Source organism: Melozone crissalis, unplaced genomic scaffold (assembly GCF_028551555.1).
Source record: "Melozone crissalis strain CALT ecotype California unplaced genomic scaffold, PUWL_Pcris_2 ptg000537l_1, whole genome shotgun sequence".
Classification (NCBI taxonomy): Eukaryota; Metazoa; Chordata; class Aves; order Passeriformes; family Passerellidae; genus Melozone; species Melozone crissalis.
The window spans coordinates 221,977-244,854 of record NW_026536235.1 but is presented as its reverse complement, the minus strand read 5'-3'; the positions used below and the strand labels follow the sequence as shown (position 1 = coordinate 244,854).

Genomic DNA, 22,878 nt, shown 5'->3' with positions numbered 1-22,878 from the left:
TATAAAATATGTGTAAATAGTAATATATAAATATCTATAAAATATATAAATATATAAAGTATAAATAAAAATATATAAAAATATAACATCACCCCAAAGGAGGTAGAGTGTCTGGACTGTCTTGCTGAGTGGACCTGGGCAGGCAGAGAAAGAATTTTATAGATAAAAAACAATAAACAACCTCAGGAACGAGAAATGAAGAGCTCTGACTCCTCTGACTGCCAGGATGGGAAAAGATACTTTGTGCCACATCTGGGGTCACCCTTAGCAGCAAAACCCCGAGACTGGGGAGCTGTTGGAGGATGGATTGCGTTGGACTGGGGGTTGTCCCCACAGGGTGCCCAGGTGCCTTTGGCTCCCTGCCTGCCCCCCTTGGCCCCCCAGGTGCCTGGGCCCTTCCAGGGGCAGCTGCCCCGTGCAGGAAGCTGGAGGGATGCCGGGCGAGGGGGCTGGATCCGTGCCACAGGTGGGGTGGGATGGGCTCTGTGCCAGGGCTGGGCTTGTGGCCCGGGCTGGGGGTTGTGCCAAGCCGGGCTTTCGCCTGGGGCTGGCAGGGAGGGTGCAGGGAGGAGCCCCGGCAGGGATAAAGGTGCTCCTCACCTGCTGCAGCCTCAGGCAGCACTGCCCAGAGCCAGAGGAAGATGAAGGTGGCTGTGCTCAGCGTGGCCCTGCTCTTCTCCATCCTTCTGTGCCTGCCAGCTCAGAGCCAGGTGAGGGGGGCTGCAGGGCCCCGGGCTGGGCTCAGGGCTGGGGTCTCCCCAAAAATCCCATCCCATCCATCCCATGGATCCCATCCCATTCCTTTGGGATTCCCGATCCCATCCTTAATCCCACCCCATCCCATTCTATTGATCCCATTGATCCCATTCCATCCCCGCCCATTGATCCCATCCCATCCTTTTGGGGCGCCTCATCCCATCCCCTGACCAAACTTTGCTATCCCTGCCCAGGCCAACATGGAGGGCAGCGGAGTGATCTGTGCTGGAGTGAGACTGGGGGCACTGGGGGTACTGGGATGGACTTTGATGGACTGGGATGAACTGAGATGAACTGGGATGGACTGGGATGGACTGGGGAGCACTGGGATGGACTGGGATGGACTGGGGGGCACTGGAATGGACTGGGATGGACTGGGGGCACTGGAATGGACTGGGATGGACTGGGGAAACTGGGATGGACTGGGATGGACTAGGTGAACTGGAATGGACTGGGAGCACTGGGATGGACTGGGATGTTCTGGGGGCACTGGGATTGACTGGAAGATACTGGGATGGACTAGGGGGGCACTGGGGAGCAATGGGGGGCACTGGGGGCAATGGGGAACAATGGGGGGCAATGGGGGACACCCCAGTGATGTTGGGGACATCTCCTGCTCTCCCCACAGCAAATCGGTGGCATTGGTGATGGCCAGGTGGGTATCAGTATAGCCCAGTATAGCCCAGGACATCCCAGTACAGCCCCCAAATCCCCAAACCCCCCAAATCCCCCAAACCCCCAAAATCCCCAAATCCCCAAATCCCTCAATCCCCAAATCCCCAATCCCTAATCCACCAAATCCCCAAACTCCTAAATTCCCAAATCCCAAATCCCCAAATCCATAATCCAAAATCCCCCAAACCCCAAATCCCAATCTCAAATCCCCTTTGATCTGCCCCTGCAGTCCGGGATCGTGGGAGGCATTCGAGGCTGCATCAATGTGAGACTGGGGGAACTGCGATGGACTGGGGGAAATGGAATGGACTGGGATGGACTGGGATAGGCTGGGGATACTGAGATGGGCTGGGGAGGAACTGGGATGGACTGGGAGATACTGGGATGAACTGGGGGATACTGGGGGAACTGGGGAATACTGGGATGAACTGAGCAGAATTAGGGATTACTGGGGGGAACTGGGAGATACTGGGATGGACTGGAATGGACTAGGGGGAACTGGGGTAACTAGGGGGGGAACTTGGATGGACTGGGGGGAGTTGGGGGGAACTGGGATGGACTGGGATGGAATGAGGGGACCTGGGGGGAACTGGGGGATACAGGGGGTTAGTTGAGCCCCCCGCCCGGCTGGGCTGGTGACCTCGCAGTGACCCCGGTGACCCTGTGGTGACCCCGGGGCCCTCTGCCCCCTCTCTGCAGAAACCCAAAGGCTTCAGAGTGCAGAGGGCTGAGGTGGGTACCTGGAGCTGTGCTGGGGATGGCACTGGGGGCATCCCAATATGGACCAGTATAGACCAGTGTGCATCCCAGTGCACCCCAGTGCATCCCAGTATAGACCAGTGCTGGGCTCAGAGCATCCTCTGTGCTGGGGATGGCACTGAGGACATCCCAGAGCCCCCAGTGCCCCCCAGCCTGCCCCAGTTTGGGATGGTCCTGGGGGGCTCTGGGGGGGTTGGATATCTCTGGGGGGCTCTGGAGACACACTGTGGTCACCCTGGGGTCACCCTGGGGTCACACTCAGCTCCTGTCCCTGTCAGGCCATCAGGATTTGATCATCCCTGGAGAGGCGCCCTGGGAGCCTAGTTATGGCCCTGGAACAATCGATAATCGATAATTGATAATCAATGATTGATAATCAACAATCAATTATCAATAATCAATAAACCCTTCAGCAAAGCAACTCTGTGTGTTCATGGGTGCTTTTCTCATATGGATGGGTGTGTGCTCATGCCCCTGTCCCTCTGTCTGTCCTTCTGTCTGTCCCTGTGTCTGTCCCGGTCCCTGTGTCTCTTCCCCGTCCCTATGTCTGTCTGTCCCTCTGTCTGTCCCTGTGTCTATCCCCTGTCTGCCTGTCTGTCCCTGTGTCTGCCCCCCCTCACCCAGCCCTGGGGGTCTCTGGTTTCTTTTCCACCATGAGTGGAGCCACTCTGGGCCTCCCAGGGCTGCCTCTACCTTCCTGGGCAGGACAGGCTGGGACACTGCTCACAGCATCTTCTTCATCATCATCATCATCATCATCATCATCATCATCATCATCATCACATATCCCAGCACCCACACTATGGTGACATCCATCATCAACATCCTCCTCATCCAACACCACTGACAGCGTCACCATGACACTGCTCACACCATCATCATCATCATCATCAGCTTCATCTTCATCACCCACACCTGTGAGAGCTGAATGAGGGATGTGGGACTCCAGGCTGCTCTCCAAAATGCAGTTTAGTGTACACAAAATGCAGTTTATTGTATAGAAAATACAGTTTATAGTATCCAAAATGCAGTTTGTTGTAAACAAAATGTAGTTTATTGTACCCAAAAGGCACTTTATTGTGTACAAAATGCAGTTTATTGTACAGAAAATGCAGTTTATTCCATCCAAGGTGTCACAGCAGTCCAGGGCCATGGGTGACTGAGCTGTGCCCACAGCAGTCAGCTCCAGCTGCAGGCAGGCCTGGAGACACTTTGGTTTTGCATATATTATATACCTTTATTATATTTTTAAAGAATTATTGTATTTTAATAATATATTTTTATTTTATTTTTTATTTTTAATGTATTTTTTATTTTAATTTCTTGCTATTATTTTAACATATGTATATTTTATATTTTTAGTTATATATTTCCGAAAAGAGTTCTATGATATATTTTCTTATCTATTTATTATATTTGTTTACTGTTATTATATTATATACTCTTCTTTTCTGAGCATCTTTATACAGTAGACCCAATCTATACCTTAACTGTTATCTATAGGCTATCATAACGACTACAATTACCATATTCATGTTACTGTTCTCCAATCACTAAAAGTTAGTACATCACATTTTAGACTAGAAGTTGTTTTTCAGTTTTCTTGCAGTGGAAAATTCTGAGACCTTTTTTCTACTTGCAGCTTTGCTGCCTTGTTTGCCTGTGCTATCTTCCTGCTTGGTAAAAACATCTTCTTGTTTGAGGTGGGTTTATTCTTTGCTCTAAGTCATAAAAACCCCTTCTAACAAACACACTCTTTGCCTTCTTGGTTATCCAGTAAGACTGGCTCGGTAATTCTTTTCTTCTATATCAAAACTTGCTTTCATTTCTATTCCTTCATCAGATTCTACATTTAAAAATCATTCTGCCATGCATACATATCTGTGAGAGTTCCTTGTAAAACTTTCATCCTGCCCAACATTTATTCAAAGTGGGACCAGTGCCCACCCCAAGAGTGTGTCCCGTACAGCAGAACCAGCATTGACCCTCTCATTGTGATCAATACCCACAGCATTGACCCTGTCAGTGTGATCAATACCCACAGCATTGACCCTCTCATGGTGATCAATACCCACAGCATTGACCCGGTCAATGTGATCAATACTGTCTTGTTTTGCAAAGACAGGAGTCTGCTAAGGAAGGCAGGAGCCACCCCTGAAATGGAGAATGTAAATCCTCCCCACCCCTCTCAATTGCTATAAATTTTAAATTAAGGGGCTCTCAGGCAAAAATATGGGAGCAGGAAATAACAGTTCTTTAACAGGGAAAGGGAAAAAAATAAAAGGATAAAATAAACAGTGCAGTACACTAGAACAACACTGACAGAGTCAGAACCCAACCTGACACCCTGTGGGTCAGGGTGTTGGTGGCAGTCCAATTGGAAATGTGGCTGCAGCCCTCCTGAAGTGTCAGGTGTGGTTCTGTTGGAGCAAGGGGGATCTGTAGAGAAGGATGTATTCTTCCTCCGAAGACTCAATGGGAGAAGAGACAGCTGCTGTTCCTCTGGGGAATCCCATGGAGAAAGCTGTGCTGGTGTCTCAACAACCTCTGGATTATATCTGGGTAGCAATGCTTGGCTCCTCCCTCTGGGCTCACATCTCACAATGGGATGTTATAGTTCTTATCAGTCATGCAGAGACATTCAGTAGTCTGTTATCAGCAGATGTCCTCTCATGAGGGAGGAGTCATTGTGGCCACTCAAAGAGAGAGATAAGGCAAACTGCCCACTTGACAAAAGATAATCTGCCATACAGATGGTAATAGAAAACGTCTTGCATTGCAATCTTGAACAGACCCACATTGTCACAACTGACCCATGGTTCCATGAGGTTCCCCAGTGTCACCATTGTGTCCTTGGACCCACCTGGTCACAACTGACCGACCCATGGTTGCATGGGGTTTCCCGGTGTCACCATGGTCACTGGGTCAGAGGCTGGATGAGATCAATGTCCTGAGACACCGTGGGATGAGCTGTCAATCAGTCACACAGTGGGGACAGAGCTAACCCAGCCCTGATTGCCCGAGCAATCCGAAATCCCACCTGGGGGGAGGCTCACAAAGGCCTGGGGGCTTAAAAACACCAAGCAAAAGGTCAGCCCCTGGTATGGACTCTGCCTTCTCCTGGGGTTTGTGTCTCACCCACGCTGGAACCCTAGGAACTGATAGTCACATGCATGTCTTTCTATAGAGCTTCTGTCTTTCTGTCTCTCTTTTTTCTCCTTCTAATGCTCTTTATATAGAACATTTTTGGGTACCTCAACAGCTTACGTGTTTAAAGGTTTCTAGGTGAAATGAGCTAAGTTAATGAAGTTACTGCTATGATAAATGTTTTCTGTGTAATTGGATGTTGCATTGAAACCTCTTCCAAAGTTTTTTGATTTTTAGTACTTTGCCAGTAAAATTTTGTGTCATTTTGACCTCTTGTGCATATCTGGCTGGTGTTTCACCAGTGCACCAAACACGAGTAAAGGAGCCTTTGGTTGCCTCCAGCATTTCAGTGTTCTGGGTTGTTACAACCCACAGGCTCACAGTGGCCTCTGGTTTCCACACTGGCTCCTTGGTTCCATGGGCCCCAACAGTGCCACAATGATCCCCTTGGTTCCACAACTTCCCACAGTGTTGTAGAGAATACATTGTTCAAGGAGTTAATATAAAGTTCCAATGACAGTTCTAGATTGTTTGTTTAATGTTTTATAGTTATGTAAAGTTCCAATGTTACTTTTAATTGCTTGTTAAAGGTTTTATAATTATATAAATCTCCTTACTGTTGGGTATTACCCCCGCTGCTCCCACTCGTATCTAAAATGGTGAAGGATCCGAGACCATAAAGAAGATGATTATGTCACCTAATAAGCAAATATGAAACTCCCATAGGACTTAGCAGAAAAGGATTACATACCAAAAATCCCTAAAACAATGACCAACCATGCAAATAAAGAATCAAAATAACACCTCTAAACAGAGAGAACATAAGACAGTATCAAAGACCCTTGTCAAAACTTTTCACCTTCGTCAGCCTAACCAGAGCGGGCCAAGAGCAGTATAAAGACTATGAACCTGATGCCAAGAGGCACCTACTCAGAGACTCTTGTGAGGAAAGAAGATCCAGCTCTGCTGGACGATGGAGCTGACCTCCTCCTCCTCCTCCTCGCCGTCTCGGGAGGAGCGGTGGTGTGCGCACACCCCATGGGTCCCCTACCTAGACTGTTTCCAGTAAAGCTGAAATCACTAAAGAGCTGATCACGTGCCTTTCATACCAGTCTTGGGGACTGGTCCGGGACAGGCCACACCCGAAGAGGACTGAGGGCCTCCGGGATATCTGGCCCTATCTGGAGCGGTCGGCAGCAGCCTAGGACCAAACAGTGTGGAGGAGCATCAGTCAGTAAAGCCGGAGGCAGGAGTAGGAGGCAAGCAAAAGGAGTGTGTGTGCAACGGGGCCCGACAGCGCAGAGCCCCAAAGCATCTGTGGCCCTCCGAGCACCACGGTTCTGGACTCCTGCGAGGGGACCGATGTGGTAGATAGGGACAGGCGATCGAAAGATCATGCGATGTGACGGAAAGCGTCAGGACTCCTTTTCCCCTAATCCCTTAAGATAAGAGATCACCCTAGGAGTGTAACTAGGAATGTAGCCCCCCTAACGATAGTAATGCTAGTAACTTTCCACTCCTTACTAACCATAGATGGTACTGCAGACCCCCTCTGACGTAGAGAGACCTCTTAGACTATAAAACCCCACGAAAAGAGATTATAAAGGCTATAGATCGTCCACCACATTGGTGTCTGCGTACTCTTTGGCCCGAGCGACCCTGAAGAGTTTGGGTCGCCGTGCTGTTCCTCGAAACCAGGTTGCCTTGCCTTATATCAGAAGGCAACAACTGGTGCCGACACCTGGGAAGAAGCTCGGGGAACGGGAATTCGCCTGGACAGAGGACGGTGGCTGCAGCGGCGGGACTGTCTGCAGCAGGGGGTACGCCCCTGGACCAGCGTGGACCATGGAGGCAATAGCGAAGGTCGTAACTCAGATGCATCCACAATGGGGTATTGAGTGTAAGCCTAAAGATTTAAGTCTTGCATTGCCGAGACTGATGAAGCTTGGGGCTATAGTAAGCCCTGTGGATATCTTTCATTCGGGGGTGTGGGATAATTGTACAAAAGCTCTGGCCGGGGAAGCTACGTCCTCAGGCTCAGCGAAAGCCCTAAAATCGTGGGGCAGAGTTATCCAGGCTCTGCAAAAAGCTCGACAAGAGCAAGAAACCTGGAAAGCCGCGCGACCTTGTTTATTAGCCATGCCGCAGCTGGGGGTGGGCGCGGCGACGCAAACCGCGAAGGATCTTGACCCGGGCGAGCGCGCGGAGGCGCAAACGCCGGAACCCCCTCAGCGAGCGGACTTACCATCGGAGGGGGGGAACACGCGCGGGCATTTTGGCAGGGGCTCATGGCTCATGGAGGAGACGCGGAACGCGGCCTGATTGTCAGGCCCCATAGGGATCGATAAAAACGCCCCCCCACCCTATGCGTTTGTAAATGGCGCCGTTCAGGGTGGGAAGGAAGATGCAGAGGGTGGAAATAGAGTCAGCCTGCTTAACAACACATGCGCGGGCGAGCGGGGAGAAGGGGCGGCCCCCGCGGAGGAGCGTAAGACCAATCAGAGGGCTCAATTCAAATTAGGTCCTTATAGGGCAAAGACCTCCCCCAGCAAGAGGTGGGGGGACCCCAGGCAGAGGGAACAGCCTGACCCCCGCAGGAAGGGGCGGGGTCAGAACCCGAGAAAAAGGCAGAGCAGCCCAGAAATGTCCGGCCAGTTGACTTCCGGCTTGGACTCTGACTCGAGCTCTGAGCTCAAGAGGGCATCGGAGGATTCCGACTTGGATTCTAGTTTTAACAGAAAGAGAGCAGCGGCATATAAGGTCACTAGTCACAGCGCTCCCGCGTGAGTGAAGGGGTTATCAGAGAAAGACCGAACCCCACTTAGAGACTGGCGGAAAATAAAAATAGTGTACGCGGAGTGGACTCCATCTGCCACTCTGGTGTTCCCGGTCCGTGTGGGGGGGGCAGGCGGAAATCAAAGAACCTATTCCCCAGTAAATCTGAAAGACGTACAGGCAATTATTAAAGCGATTGCAGACAAGGGAATTAATTCTGCCATGGTTTCCACAGTCATTGACAGCGTTTTTGGAGGGGACGACATGCTACCCTTTGATATTAAGCAGACATGCAGAATGATTTTCGATGGGGCAGGGATGATCGTTTTTAAACAAGAGTGGGAGGACAACTGCATAAAGCAGCTAGCCTTGGTAACCGGAGCTGACCATCCACTGCACAGCTCCAGCATACAGAGGCTAATGGGAACAGACCCCACTATGATCACCCCCCAGGTGCAGGCTGAGGGCCTGCGGGCCCATGAGGTTATGACAACAACCCGTGCTGCCCGAGAAGCCATCCGTGTTGCCTCCAAAGTAATAGCCAAACCCTCCCCATGGTCCTCTATAAAACAGAGTGAGAGTGAGAGCTTCACTCAGTTCGTGGACCATCTTCAGGCAGCATTAGATTCCTCTGCATTACCCCCAGAGGCGAAGGGTCCTGTGCTGGCAGAATGCCTACGCCAGCAATGCAACTCAGCCACCAAGGACATTTTAAGATCACTACCGCAGGGGTTTAATATAGCTGCCATGATCAGACACGTTGCAAAGGAGGAACATCTAGCTCCCATCCAAGCAGCAGTCCACACTGCAATAACCAGTGTAATGGCATGCCTTAAGTGTGGCCAGGCAGGCCACTTGGCAGTAAACTGCCCCCAGCCAAGACGCCTATCAGCAGCTGCTCTACCATGCCAAGGGGGACTTGGGGGACCATGCTGGGCATGTGGAAGGAAGGGGCATTTAGCTTAGGAATGCAGATCCAGGCCTCAGGGAAATGGGAGAGGGAGGGGGCAGCCGGGCCGTATCCAGCCTCCTCCCACCTGGAACATGCAGTGGCCCAGCTACAGCAACCCTCAGTGGGGCAGGGGACCCTCATATCCCATGCCCCCACAGGGAGCAGTCAGTTTTGCATCCCCGCCAACAGCGGAATGGCAGAGTTGTGCAGCACCGCCAGTAATACTTTCGCAACCCCCCACCGCCACAAGCCGTGCTGGTGGCACAGGACCAGCAGGGGACACCCCAGAGCTGGACCCCTGGGTGGCCCTGGCCATTAAATCAGGGACGGAACCCCTGATGGTGTGGGGGACATGCCGCCTTTATGGCAGTCAAGATCCGCACGTCATAGGGTTTCAGTTTTGGGCGGACATGGGATCAGACTGCACAATTTTTCCCCAAGCATATTGGCCCGGACATTGGCAATTCAAAGAAGTCCCTGCAGTGAACTGAGTGGGAGGGCAGTCCCGGGCGTGGAAAAGCACCCAGCTGGTGGCTATAACACTTCACACAAAAAAGGGACCAGAACAGACAGTAGCAATCTACCCCTACATTTTGCAAAATTCTCCACTCCTGATAGGAAGGGACGTCCTTGCTATGTTAGGAGTCAGGATTACAAATTTATCCTGAGGGCCACTGCCGTACACCCTCTGCTGCCAATCAAATTGACTTGGAAATCATCAGACCCCGTATGGGTCGAGCAGTGGCCCCTGACAGAGCCTCGAGAGGCAGCCTTGCTGGAACTGGTCGACCATGAACTGCAAAAGGGTCACATAGAACCCTCCATCAGCCTATGGAACACCCCTGTATTCGTGATCCCCAAAAGGTCTGGAGAAGTTTATCGCCTCATCCACGACCTGAGAGAAGTGAACAAGACGATCCGACTCATGGGTCCAGTTCAGACACTGCTACCCACGAACTCAGCCATCCCCACAGGGCAGCCATGCGCAGTGCTGGACATCAAAGACTGTTTCTTTTCGATACCCCTGCACCCTGAGGACAGAACGATTCACCTTTTCCGTTGTGTTTCGAAACGGCGAGCGGCCCAACCCTTGCTTCCAATGGCGAGTATTGCCACAAGGCCTAGTAGACAGCCCTGTCATATTCCAAATCACCGTGGACAAAGCACTAATGCCAGTCTGACACTCCTACCCCACTGCCACCATCATTCAATACATGGACGACATCCTAGTTGCTGCACTATCGTCAAGCCAAGTAGATCACCTGGTGTCCACAATCACGGAAACACTTCAGGCCAATGGCTTCGAGATCGCGAGCGCAAAGATCAAGAGAGGACCCTGCATGACCTTCCTGGGAGTGGGGATCACAAGCTCCTACGTGACCCCCCCCAAGGTGAAGGTCCGTCGAGACATCAAGACGCTCCACGATGTGCAACGCCTGGTGGGATCGCTGCAGTGGCTTCGCAACATCGTCCTAATTCCTCCCGAGGTCAGGGACCCTTTATATGACCTCCTGAAAGGAAAGCACCCCTGGGAACCCAAGGAGCTGACACCGCGAGCAACGAGCTCCCTCGACTTCATCGAAAGCCAGATGTCTACTGGCACACTTGCCAGGTGGAACCCAGCCATGCCACTGGATCCACTTTACACCGAAGGGGGGAATGGGAGCACTGGCCCAAGGACCTTCTGAAAAGTCCCAACCAATCCAATGGGTGGTCCTCGGAAGACTTGCTCGTGCATTTTCCCCGGGAATCAAATGCATCGCTAACCTCATCATGAAAGGCAGGAAACTCGCCTTGAAACACCTAGGGACCGAGCTGACAAGCATCCACCTTCCTTTCCGTAAGCAACCGACCACGGAGTCAGCCACAATATTGGAGTACCTAGCCCTTGCTCTCACCGGCTTCGGAGGAGAAATCTCCTATTCTGCCAGACCACCCTGGACTCAGCTGCTGACCATTGTCGACATGGACATGCCGCCAAAGGTCAAGGACCGACCGCAGCCAGGACCAACGGTCTTCACAGACGCTTCCTCCATGATTTCAACTGCAACAGCAGTGTGGCAGGCAGGAGAACAATGGCATTGCGTCAAAGCATGTGACCCCACACTATCAGTGCAACAACTGAAGGCAGCAGCAGTGGTATTGGCGTGCGGACTCTTCCAAGAAGAACACCTCAACTTTGTAACGGACTTTATATTCATGGCAAGGCTCTGCCTAGCCATGGCAGGACCAGGAGTGTCAACATCTGCAGCAGCCCTAATGCTGGAAGAAGCACTCTCCTCGCAACAGGGCACTGTGTCAGTCATTCACATCAACAGTCACAACCTAGCCAAAGGTTATTTCCAGATCAGCAAGGACAAAGCGGACGCCGCAACAAAAGGCGTATGGACGTGGCAGGAAGCTCGTCAACTGCACGAGTCGCTCCACATCGGAGCCAAAGCACTGGCGAAGAAATGCGAAATCTCGACAGCAGACGCAAAACATGTGGTAGCCACCTGCCCTCATTGCCAGAAGTCACCCCTATGGACCTGTGGGGTCAACCCGAGAGGTCTCAAGCCTTCAGAGATCTGGTAGTCGGACTTCACCTGGTGTCAATTGCTGAAGCCCCGAGCATGGCTTGCAGTGACAGTGGACACTTATAGCGGAACGATCATAGCCACACAGCACCCCAAAACTAACACCAAGGCCACAGTTCAACGCTGGCTGACAGTCATGGCTTGGCTTGGTATCCCCAAGCAGATCAAAACTGACAATGGTTCCAATTTCACCTCCAAACCAGTGCAAGAATTCACCTCAAAATGGGGCATCACATTAGTGCAAGGTATCCCGTATAACAGTACCAGGCAGGCCATAGTTGAGTGAGCAAATCAGACCCTGAAAACCAAGCTAGAAGTGTTGGCGAAAGCAGAGGGCTTTGCCAATTCCATTCCCCCAGGAGATCAGGCGCGTATACTGGCAACTGCTTTGCTAGCACTGAATCAATTCCCTAGGGGAGATGAAACAAACAGTCCCGTTCAAAAACACTGGGCCACCCGAGCGCTAGAGGGCCTGCGGGTAGTAATTAGCAATGAGCTAGGCGAATGGGAACGGGGCTGGAGGCTGATGCTCACGGGGCGAGGGTACGCAGCTGTCAAAAAGGACAACAAAATCAGGTGGTGTCCACTTAAGTCAATCAAGCCCGACCTTCACAATGAGCAGAATGAGACTGATGAGAATTGTGCGTTCCTGTTTACAGGACATGCTCGTGGGACGTCCTCATGACGCGTACATCCCCATTCCAGAGGAAAGTGACAGACCACCAAGCTGCCAGGCAGCGCCCGAGAGACCCGCGTGGGTGAGACCCAAGCATCAACGGTGTTTCTGTGTGATTTTGCTGTTGGGGCTTGTTGCCAGAGGGCAAGCCAGCCCAGACCACTACCCCCATCGGCCATTCAGATGGGTCATGCGACACCTTAGTAGTGACAAGGTGCTCAAAGAAATCACCATACCGAACACCCCATCCTTCGTGCTCCGCATTACCGACCTGTTTCCAGGATAACCAAAGGTAGACCCCTATTCCCCACACGCCACACACATGTACCTATCCTACTGGTGCCCAGCTTCAAACCCTGGGAAAAGCTACTGCAATCACCCAGGGTGGGGATATTGTGGGCACTGGGGCTGCGAAACCATTGTTACACATGCCAGACCGTCAGGGCCTGGGTGGGACCGTCAGGGCCTGGGTGGGATCCACAAGAGCCCGACAAATTCTTACTGTTCACCTGGGCACCCAGCAGCTGCAAAACACCCGTCTTCCTCCAAGGAAGTTTCTATCAAAACCGCCATAAAATCCCTAAAATTCGGAAATGCACTGACTATAACATGACGGTTTTGCAGCCAGATCACCCTGGTTGGGCCATAGGCAGAACGTGGACAGTAGTCCTTAAAGAGTCGAAAAAGAGAGGGTGAATGTGCGAATTATCAGGCTCCAACCGTCGGCACCCCGAGCGGTCGAACCCAACAAAGTGATTAAAAGCGCGCAGAAAGGGAGAAACACGACCTCCCCCAAAGCCTTGCCCACAAAGCTCACCAATATCCCGACCGGCCATGCGGAAGCCTTTCAGATAGGCTGCTCAGCTGGGTTGAACTCAGACCCAATCCTTTGTATGCTAGAAGCTACCTTTCTATCCCTGAACGAATCCAACCCTAACCTAACCGAATCCTGCTGCCTTTGTTACAATGTCAAACCCCCCTTTTATGAAGGAGTCGCTTTAAACACTCCCTTCAGTTACTCCATAGACGATGCCCCTCACCAGTGCAGATGGGATACCCCCTGCAAAGGAATCACGCTGAGTCAAGTCACAGGCCAGGGCAGATGCTTTGGCAATGCAACCCTAGCTAGGTGGAAAGGCAAGGTCTGCACCAAAGTTGTCAAGCCTGAAAGGAAAAACAATAAGTGGGTAGTCCCATGCGCATCTGGGATGTGGGTTTGCCAGCGATCTGGAGTGAGTCCCTGTGTGTTCCTTGCCAAATTCAATGACTCTAATGACTTTTGTGTCCAAGTTCTGATTGTTCCTAGGGTCCTGTACCATTCAGTCGAAGAAGTGTACCACCTTTTTGAGGAACCTAGCCGGCTCCACAAAAGAGAAATAACAACAGGTATAACTATTGCAATGCTGCTCGGCCTAGGAGCAGCCGGAACGGCAACGGGCGTCTCAGCCCTAGCGACCCACCACCAAGGACTGTCCCAGCTGCAAACGACCATCGATGAGGACCTGCAAAGGATCAAGAAATCCATTTCCTTTCTAGAGAAGTCAGTCTCCTCACTCTCAGAAGTGGTCTTGCAGAACAGGCGAGGACTGGACTTCCTGTTCATGCAGCAAGGAGGCCTGTGTGCCGCCTTGAAAGAGGAGTGCTGCTTCTACGCAAACCACACGGGAGTCGTAAGAGACTCCATGGCGGAACTCCAAAACAGACTGGCTCAGAGACAGAAAGACAGGGAAGCCCAACAGGGTTGGTTCGAGTCCTGATTCAATCAATCACCATGGCTAACCACCTTGATTTCTACCCTAATAGTTCCATTGGCAATGCTACTTTTAGCTGTTTCCTTCGAACCATGCCTGCTGAACAAGCTAGTCTCGTTCGTTCAGACCCGCCTAGAACGGGCCAACATCCTGTTCATAGGCCAGCAACAAATGCTGTGAATTCAACCAGGGAACACTGCCAGTCACAAGATTTTCTAAACTTGCCTGGCAAAAACTTACTCAGGTTTACCAAACCCCTTTCCCTTGTCGAATTACAACCTTATACCTCATTTCAGTGCCTATGTATATGACTACCTCATTCATTTGTGAAAAAGGTGGAGGGAGATGTGGTAGATAGGGACAGGCGATTGGAAGATCACACGATGTGATGGAAAGCGGCAGGACTCCTTTTCCCCTAATCCCTTAAGATAAGAAATCACCCTAGGAATGTAACTAGGAATGTAGCCCCCCTAACGATAGTAATGCTAGTAACTTTCCACTCCTGGTAACTTTCCACTCCTTACTAACCATAGATGGTACTGCAGACCCCCTCTGATGTAGAGAGACCCCTTAGACTATAAAACCCCACGAGAAGAGATAATAAAGGCCTTTGACCGTCCACCACATTGGTGTCTGTGTACTCTTTGGCCTGAGCGACCCTGGAGAGTTTGGGTCCCTGTGCTGTTCCTCAAAACCAGGTCGCCTTGCCTTATATCAGAAGGCAACAGACCGGCCTCAAACGGAGGGAAGCAAGAGAAGCCTGAGTGAGTGAGTGGCCGCCCAGGGGGATAAGGTGGGGCCCCCTCCAGGCGTGCGGAGGAACAGAAATGTGAGTGGCACACAAGGGGTTGGCCTTCCCCCTTAAGGCTTGGTAGGCACCCTCAGGGCGTGCTGAGGGTGGCAGACCCATTGGTGAGTTGGCACGCCTACCCCGAACGGAGCTCCGGGTGCATGGAGGATCGGGGCAGTGTGAGTCGCACACAATCCCTGGAGTGGGGACACACGGGTCCCTACCGGGGTTTGGGGTGCCCCAAGTACAGCAGCAGCACTGAGTAGAGCCAAGAGGGCCCCAGTGCCCAGGGTGGGATGGCAGTGCTGGGGGATCAGTGAGCAGTGGGTCAGGTAGAAACCGTAAACCCACTGGAGGCCCCTGAGGGGACTGGGGTCACAGGGCAGGGCAGGGCTGGGCTCACAGGGCAGGGCAAGGCTGGACCTGCCCCTTCCTCCCCCACACACAAAATGTTTGGAGCCAACAATCTCTTCCAGTCTGTCATAACAGGCAATGTTGGAGGTGAAATCCCAATTGTGGCCATGGGCACCTGGCTGAGAAGGACAGTTCTTTTCCATAGGAAGGAAAGCACAGAGCCTCAGTGTTTGGAAGACAGGTGAGAGCCTCAGTAGGCCAAGGCCAGCCAGACTTGTCAGTAATAGCAGATTTTGGATTGAGGGAATTTTGGAGGTGGAAACCCAATCTTGGCCATGGGCACCTTGACAAGCAGGACAGTTCTTTCCCATGGGAAGGAGAGCATGGAGCCTTCCCCAGTGTTTTGGGGACAGATGAGAGGTGACCATTGTGAAAGTACTGCCAGCCAGACTTGTCCTGGTGATATTCCTATGGGAAGAATCCCTGGATATAAAGGAAATTTGGAGGTGAAATTCCAATTCTGGCCATGGGTGCCTGGAGCAGAAGGACATTTCTTTTCCATTGGGAAGGAAAGCAGAGAGCCCCAGTGTTTCAGCAGCAGAAGAGAAGTGACCCTCAACATTCAAAGGTCACTTGGACCAGTCAGCCAGTCCATGGGAGGCCAAACCAGCCAGACCTATTCTGTGTTCCCTTGGTTTTATGAGGCTCCATAGTGTCACAATGGTACCTTGGATCCATGGGGCTCCGCAGTGTCGTAATGAGGACTTGATTCCATGGGTTCCAGCAGTGTCACATTGGCCTCTTGATTACAAGAAGACCTGCAGTGTCACACTGGCCCCTAGGTTCCATGGGGTCCCACAATGTCACAGTGGCCCCTGGGTGTCATAAGGCCCCGCAGTGTCACAATGGTCCCAAGGATTCCATGAGCCCTTGCAGTGTCACAATGGTCTCCGTGGTTCCCCAGGCTCCACAATGTCACGGGAATCCTCTGTTCCATGAGGTCTGCAATTGTCACCATGGACCTTTGGACCCTTTAGATTTGCAGTGTCACAATGGTCTCCTTTGGTTCCACAGTGTCACAATGGACCATTGATGACAGTAGGCAACTCTGTGACACCGTGGAGCTTTGGTTCCATACAGCCCTGCAGTGTCACAAAGACCTCTTGGTTTCACAAGGCCCCACAATATCACAATGATCCTCCCAGGGTCACAATGGTCTCAGTGGTTCCATGAGGCCTCGCAGTGTCACAATGCTTTGCTTATTCCATGGGGCCCCTCAGTGTTACAATGGTCTCCATGTTTCCATGAGTCCCTTGAGTGTCACAATGGTCTCTGTGATTCCATGGTGCACCTCAGTGTCACAATGGCCCCTTGGTTCCATGACACCCCAAGGTGTCATAATGGTCTCCATGGTTCCATGCAGCCCCACAGTGTCACAATTGTCCCTTTGTCTCACAGGGCCCCACAGTGTCACAATGGTCCCTTGGTCTCACAGGCCCCACAGGGTCACAATGGTCCTTTGGTCTCAAAGGGCCCCACAGTGTCACAATGGTCCCTTGGTCTCACAGGGCCCCACAGTGTCACAATGGTCCCTTGTTTCCATGGCCCTGTGATGCTGCATTCCCCCCTCCCCTTCTCAGGCCGCCCTGCCAGCTGAGAAATGCTCCTTGGGCCTGGGCCTTGGCCAACAACCCCTGGGCTCAGCTCCTCTGCAGCTCATCACATACACTGTCTGCTCCAGGCACTGCTGCTCCCCAACCAGCTCCTGTTTCCTTTGGGAGCAGCTCTGGGAACTGTTTTTGTTCCCTCAGTGGCACAACATCCCTGTTCTCACAGTGCCAAAGAAAGCTGTTGATGCCAAGTGTGGCCAGGATGAGCCATTGCTGGGACTGAAACCCCTCTCTTGGGGCCCTGCAAACAGCGCTCCAAAAGGAGCCCTTGGAGCTCTCCCGGGCCAGCGACTTCCTCTGAGTGGGGCCTCTCCCAGCCAGGAACTCTCCCGTTTGCTGCACTCGGGGATCCCGAACAATGACGGAGCCTGGGCCGATACCACCCACTCCTCCAGGCTCAACCCTTTGCCCTTTGCTGGGGAGATGCCAAAGCATCAGCAGTGAGCATTGCCTGCCCTCAGGGGAATTGCTCACAGGTGCCTTGCACTGACTCTTTGTGTCTGTGTGCACACAGGAGTGCCTGTGCTGGGGAAATGTGGCAGAAATGCTGCTCTCTGAGGGGTTGGAGTGCCTTGGATAGCTGAGTCAGTCAGGCCTGTAGGGGAGGTGAAATCACAAGTCTAAGTGAAGTTAAATGCTTCTAAGAGTTGTTCTTTTGCTAATTTGTTACCTTTAATATAAGTTATAAGCTAAGTTCAATATTGTTAAGTGTTATTCCTCTGTTAAATTCAAAGGCATAGGTTTGAGTTAGGTTAAACTGTCACACTCTGCTCTTTTGCTAAATTGTGAAGTTGAAAGTATCAGTTAAGGTTAAGGTATAAGTTAAGTCCTGTTAAGTTTGAGCTCTATTAAGCTTTTAGGCTGTATTCCTTTTACCCTTGCCTCCAATGTCCTTGTGTCTCACACACACACACACACACATAGGGAGAGTTCTTGGTTAATTTCTGCTTTGATTGCCTGGATTCTGTTTGGTTTTGTTGTTGCTTTTTTTCCCTGGTGTGCCTGAAGTGACCAGTCAGGAGCACAGTGACTCTTGCCAAGGAACTTTGTGCTGCTGTCCCTTAATATTCAATCTGGTTTTTGCTGATCCCTTGCTGGGGATTTTTCCAGAGCTCTCAAGGCCTCGTTGGCAGCAGGGTGAAGGAGCCCTGGCCCAGGCTCTTGCCCTGGGGGACACAGGGACGCTGCCAGGGGGTCCCTGTCCCCCTGTGCCAACCCCAGGGCCCCAGCACCCAGCCCCATGTCAGGCTCTGGGGTCGATCTCGTGGAACATCCTCTGGGGGAGGCTGCAGGGCCAGGGGGACCTGGGGGGACAGGGGACCCCGCTGTGCACGAGCAGGGTTGGACTGCTCTGGGGGGAGCTGTGAGGGGGGCCGGGGCAGAGTGACCTCCCCAGGGACCTCACACAGCCCCTGTGATGTCACACAGCACCTGTGATGTCACACTGCCCCCTGTGATGTCACACTGCCCCCGTGATGTCACACAGCCAACTCTATGTCACCTTGTGATGTCATACAGCAGTTCTGTGACGTCACAGGAGACTGATGGCACAGTCACCCTGTGACGGCACAATCTGTTCTGTGATGTCACAGCCTGCTCTGTGATGTCACAGCCTGCTCTGTAATGTCACAAAACCCCTCAAGAACTCAATTCTACTGAAACACTTGAAGTTTCTTGTACTTTGAAGAGATCCCTGTCAGGGACACAACTGAGAAAGTGTCCCCAGGTTCCAGCTAGAGCACAACACTGCAGGCAGTGATGCCAGGTGGGCACAAACAACGCAAAGGTGTCTCTGTGCTGAGCACACCTGGATGTGTTTCAGGAATGCAAAGGGCCAAGGCCTGAGCCCCAGACCCTGGCCAGGCAGATTCTGTCCCTCCCTCTCTGCTCAGGGCTCTTCCCGGGATGGGCATTGGCATGTGGGGATGTGCAATGCCAGGGGCAGGACCATGGGGTGGCCCCTGCCAGGCTGCTGAGCAGGGACAAGGAAGCAATGAGGCCCAAGCCCTGCAAGGGTCACTTGTCCCCTCCTGGCCTCAGGCCCAGCAGCCACGGCCAAAGTGCTGCCCAAGTTGGCTCTGGCAGGGCTGTCTTGCAGCTGCTGCCCATCCCTGTGCAGCCTAGGCTGTCCCACGGTGTCCCTGCCCTGCGCCTCTGTCTCTGCAGGCTGTCGGCATCCCCTGGCTGCCCCACCTGGCTGGGCCCTTCCTTTGCTGACAGCTCTGCCTCCTGCCTGCCTCTACCTGCCCACACAAAGCCTAGGGCTCATTATCAAAAGGGTTAATTTATTTTTACTGTGCCTGTGAGCTTCTGGCACAGGAACAAGGCACGCAGGGGCTGCTTTCCCAGCAAGGATAGTTGGAAGAGAAGAAGAAGACATCTGGCTCAAGAATGCAGTGATAGAAAAAGCAAGGACTGAATCTGAGAACCTGAGGTGGGTTTTATGGAAATAGGTAAATTTTAATATAGACATAGTGACTGTATATAAGCGATAACACTTGTAGAATCACATGTCCATGTGAGGAGTTATCACCTGCTGGACCTCAGGCCTGAATAAATGATGCTCTTTTAAACACCAAATTAGTGTTAAGGAGACTGACTCTGGTATTTTGGACATTTGGTGACAGCAGAAGCTCACAGATCCAAGGATCCAGTTGTGACACTTAGAACCTCATGGAACAAAGGGTCCATTGTGATGCAATGGAACCTCATGGAACTACAAGTTCGTTGTATTAGAACAAGGCCTCGTGGAACCCAGGAGACCAGTGCTGACAGTGTGGAAGTTCATGGAGCCATGGGGTCATTGTGACAGTTTGGGGGTGCATGGAACCAAAGGTCCATTGTGACACAGCAGAACCTTCTGGAATCAAGGTGGTCATGTTATGCTATAGAATCTCATGGAACAAAGGATCCAAGGTGTCGCTGTGGAACTCCGTCCATTGTTGACAGTGCAGAAGCTCATGGAACCAAGGGTCCATTGTGGCTCTGTGGGGTTTCACAGAACCAAGGAGACCATTCTGACACTGTGGGGCCTTATGGAACCCCCTGCCACTGTGACACAGCAGGGCCAAATGGAGCCAAGGGGCCATTAAGACACTGAGGAACCTCATGGAATTAAGGTCTATTGTGATGTAGTGGAACCTCATGGAACCAAAGGTCCATTGTTACACTGTGGGGCCCTGTGGAACCAATGAGACCATGGTGACACTGTGGTGCTCCATGGAACCAAGGGACCATTCTGATTCTGCTTTGCCTCATGGAACCAAGGGGCCACTACCATACTGCAGGGCCTTGTGGAACTAAGGCAGCCTTGTGACACAGCAGGGCCTTTGGAACCAAGGGTCCATTGGGATAGTGCAGGGCCTCATGGAACCACAGAGACCATTCTTAGCCTTTGGAACCCATTGGAACCTAGGGTCCATTGGGATATTGCAGGGCCTCATGGAACCAAGGGGACCTTATGAGCCTTCGGAAGCCATTGTAACCAAAGGACCATTGCGGCACTGCAGGGCCTCATGGAACCAAGGGCACAATAGTGACACTGTGGGGCTCCAAGGGATCAAAGGAGCATTCTTAAAGTGCAGAACCAAGGAGGCCGTTGTGACACTCTGGGGTGTTGAGAATTTAGCTGACTAGAGACTAGACAAGGCCGTGGCTAATTCCAAGTCCTGCACCGGCAAGATAGTGTGTCCTTGGGCCTAGCTGGGTATGATAACAAGTGGACAGAGAGACGTGGGAAATAGAGAATGTAAGCCCAAAGGAATGAGGAAGAGTTGATGGTATAGTTTAACCAATAGATCACTTAACTTACAGAATATTCATAAGCTTATTATTTGCTGTATAAGTGTCTGATGGTCTCTTCAATAAATGGAACTTGCTTATCACTCATATTGAGTGTCCGAGTTTCCCCTCATCGACAAATGGCTCATCCCTGACAAAGGCCTCATTCTGCAACAAATGACTGCCCGAATAGGGACCTAAAGGAAGTCTGAACTTGAGAGCCATTCTGCAACAAATGACGCCTGAACAGCGACCCTATGGACTCTACAGACCCTACAGACTCTACAGACCCTACAGACCCTACGGGCTTTACAGAAGATTTGGGCCTGCGAGCCACGGTCGGTGCAGTATTTTGGTGTCAGTCCCGACGCAGCCCGGGAGGGCCCTGCCTTAGGCGACCCTACAGAGGAGTCCTGGAAAAAGGCGAAAGGGCGGGCTTCGGTGCCCTGGCGACCTCACAGGAGAGTCCAGCTGACTGAATGCCTGGTGACCTCACAGGAGAGTCCAGCTGATTGAATGCCGTCGACATTTTGCAATGGGCTGCAGCAGCGCTGACTATCAGGTTAGAAGGCAATGGAAAGGCAAGCGGCTAATCACCTTTTTAGATGCTTTTTAGAGAAACGAGGATTACAGGGTATAGATCTGCTTGTTAGAAAAGCGGGGACTATAGACTGTCGACTTGGGAAGAGAATTCCTGAGATTGCTGCATATAGACTTGTAAAGACGTGCGCTGTGGTGCTGGCGCTGCAAGTATACGCACAGTGGGTCAGTGACCCTGCTGTGATGGCAGCAGCAGCCGTGGCTCGGGGCGCCTGCGGGGCTGTGCCACTCTGAACTCGGCATGGGCGCTGCGCCATGGGGAGGAGCCACGACGGGTGGTCGCCTGAGATGCTGCACTGCAGCGGCGGTAGCGGTGGCAGCCGTGGGGGGAGCGGAGCCGCCGCGGGGGGAAGACCCGTGCCGCCATGGGTGCAGCGCTGGGTGTGGCGCACGCAGTAATTCAGGCTGCCGGCGAGTCTCGCGAAACCAGAATTCCAGCGCGGGGGAGTTGCCCGCTCTGACACAAGCAGCGCAGGACCAGAGCGCTTTTCCAGCGCGAGTGCTTCTCCCTCCGCCCCGCGGCTGGCAGGAGTCAGTTTCGACTTAGCAACCTAAACAGACAGTACTTTGACAGACTCCAAGTAAAGCTCCGCGGCTCAGCCAGCGCCTCCACAGACAGTGTCTCTGGCGCACAAAACTCGGTGCGGCCGGCCGGCGCTAGGCGAGCAACAATACGAACAGCCACGGAGCGCGAGCCAGGCGGGCAGTGCTGTGCCCACGGTGCGGTGTGGTGCGCACCGGCGAGGCTGGGTGCACGGAACTCAGCGGCAGGCGGGCAGCCTGTAGTGGGGCCCGCCGTGCCCTGCTGGCAGCCTGAAGCGGTGGCGGCAACGGCGCAAAGAGGGCGCAGCGTGGTGGGGGGGGCCCCCCACCTCGGGGGCCATGACTCGCGCCACCAAAATACTGTGCTGTGTCCAGCAGCAGCTCCGTTAACCCACCGCACCACAGTGACACGAACAGCAGCAGCCGGATCCCAGGGCCTTCCAAGCGCTACTACTTTCCCACCTCCGCCCCGCAGCCGGCAAAAGCTTCAGTTTTAGACCTAATAGCCATAATAAATGTGACTCTTGTCAATAAAAGAAATCCCTACTGCAATTAAGAGACTAGTGATAATAAATAAGCGACACCGAAAAGCATTGCTATCAAGACGCTCCTCACCTAAGTTAAAAAGACTTTTTGTTCTTCCTGGCAGACTGTGAAAGAGAATGAGTAGTGAATGCATGGGCCAAATTTCGGCTGATTTAGCTGAGCATCCATTATACTGTCTTCAAATCACCTGTATTAACATAGACTTTAAACATCAGAAGCCCAGATAACTCACTCGGTGGAACATCAAACTCTGAGATTGTATTTTGAAAAATTTAGAAATGTTAAAGATGTGTTAAAGCGATTGTATAAGTAAGATGTAATAAGTGTGCTTTTTGTATTCTTTGAGCTTTGCTTGGATGTGGTAGATGTAAAAGCAAGCACTGAATTCAAAAGAATTTTTCCACAAGTATACCTTGAACAAACTCCTTATGTTTAGGTGCATTCAAATGTAAAAATGCTGTAGCACACACATGAAGGAAGTTGTTTTAGCTTACTATTTTAGAGTCAGGCCTGTAAGTAAGTTATAGT

The 22,878-nt window shown here is 52.0% G+C and overlaps 1 long non-coding RNA gene across 1 annotated transcript; it reads left to right on the top strand.

Annotated features, from left to right (window-relative positions):
• Positions 1-636: 636 nt before the first annotated feature.
• On the top strand, positions 637-1,695 carry LOC128950276 (uncharacterized). Its single transcript, XR_008484334.1, has 4 exons — positions 637-710; positions 951-986; positions 1,385-1,411; positions 1,661-1,695. It is a non-coding gene; the product is annotated as an uncharacterized LOC128950276 (long non-coding RNA).
• The last annotated feature ends 21,183 nt before the right edge of the window (positions 1,696-22,878 follow it).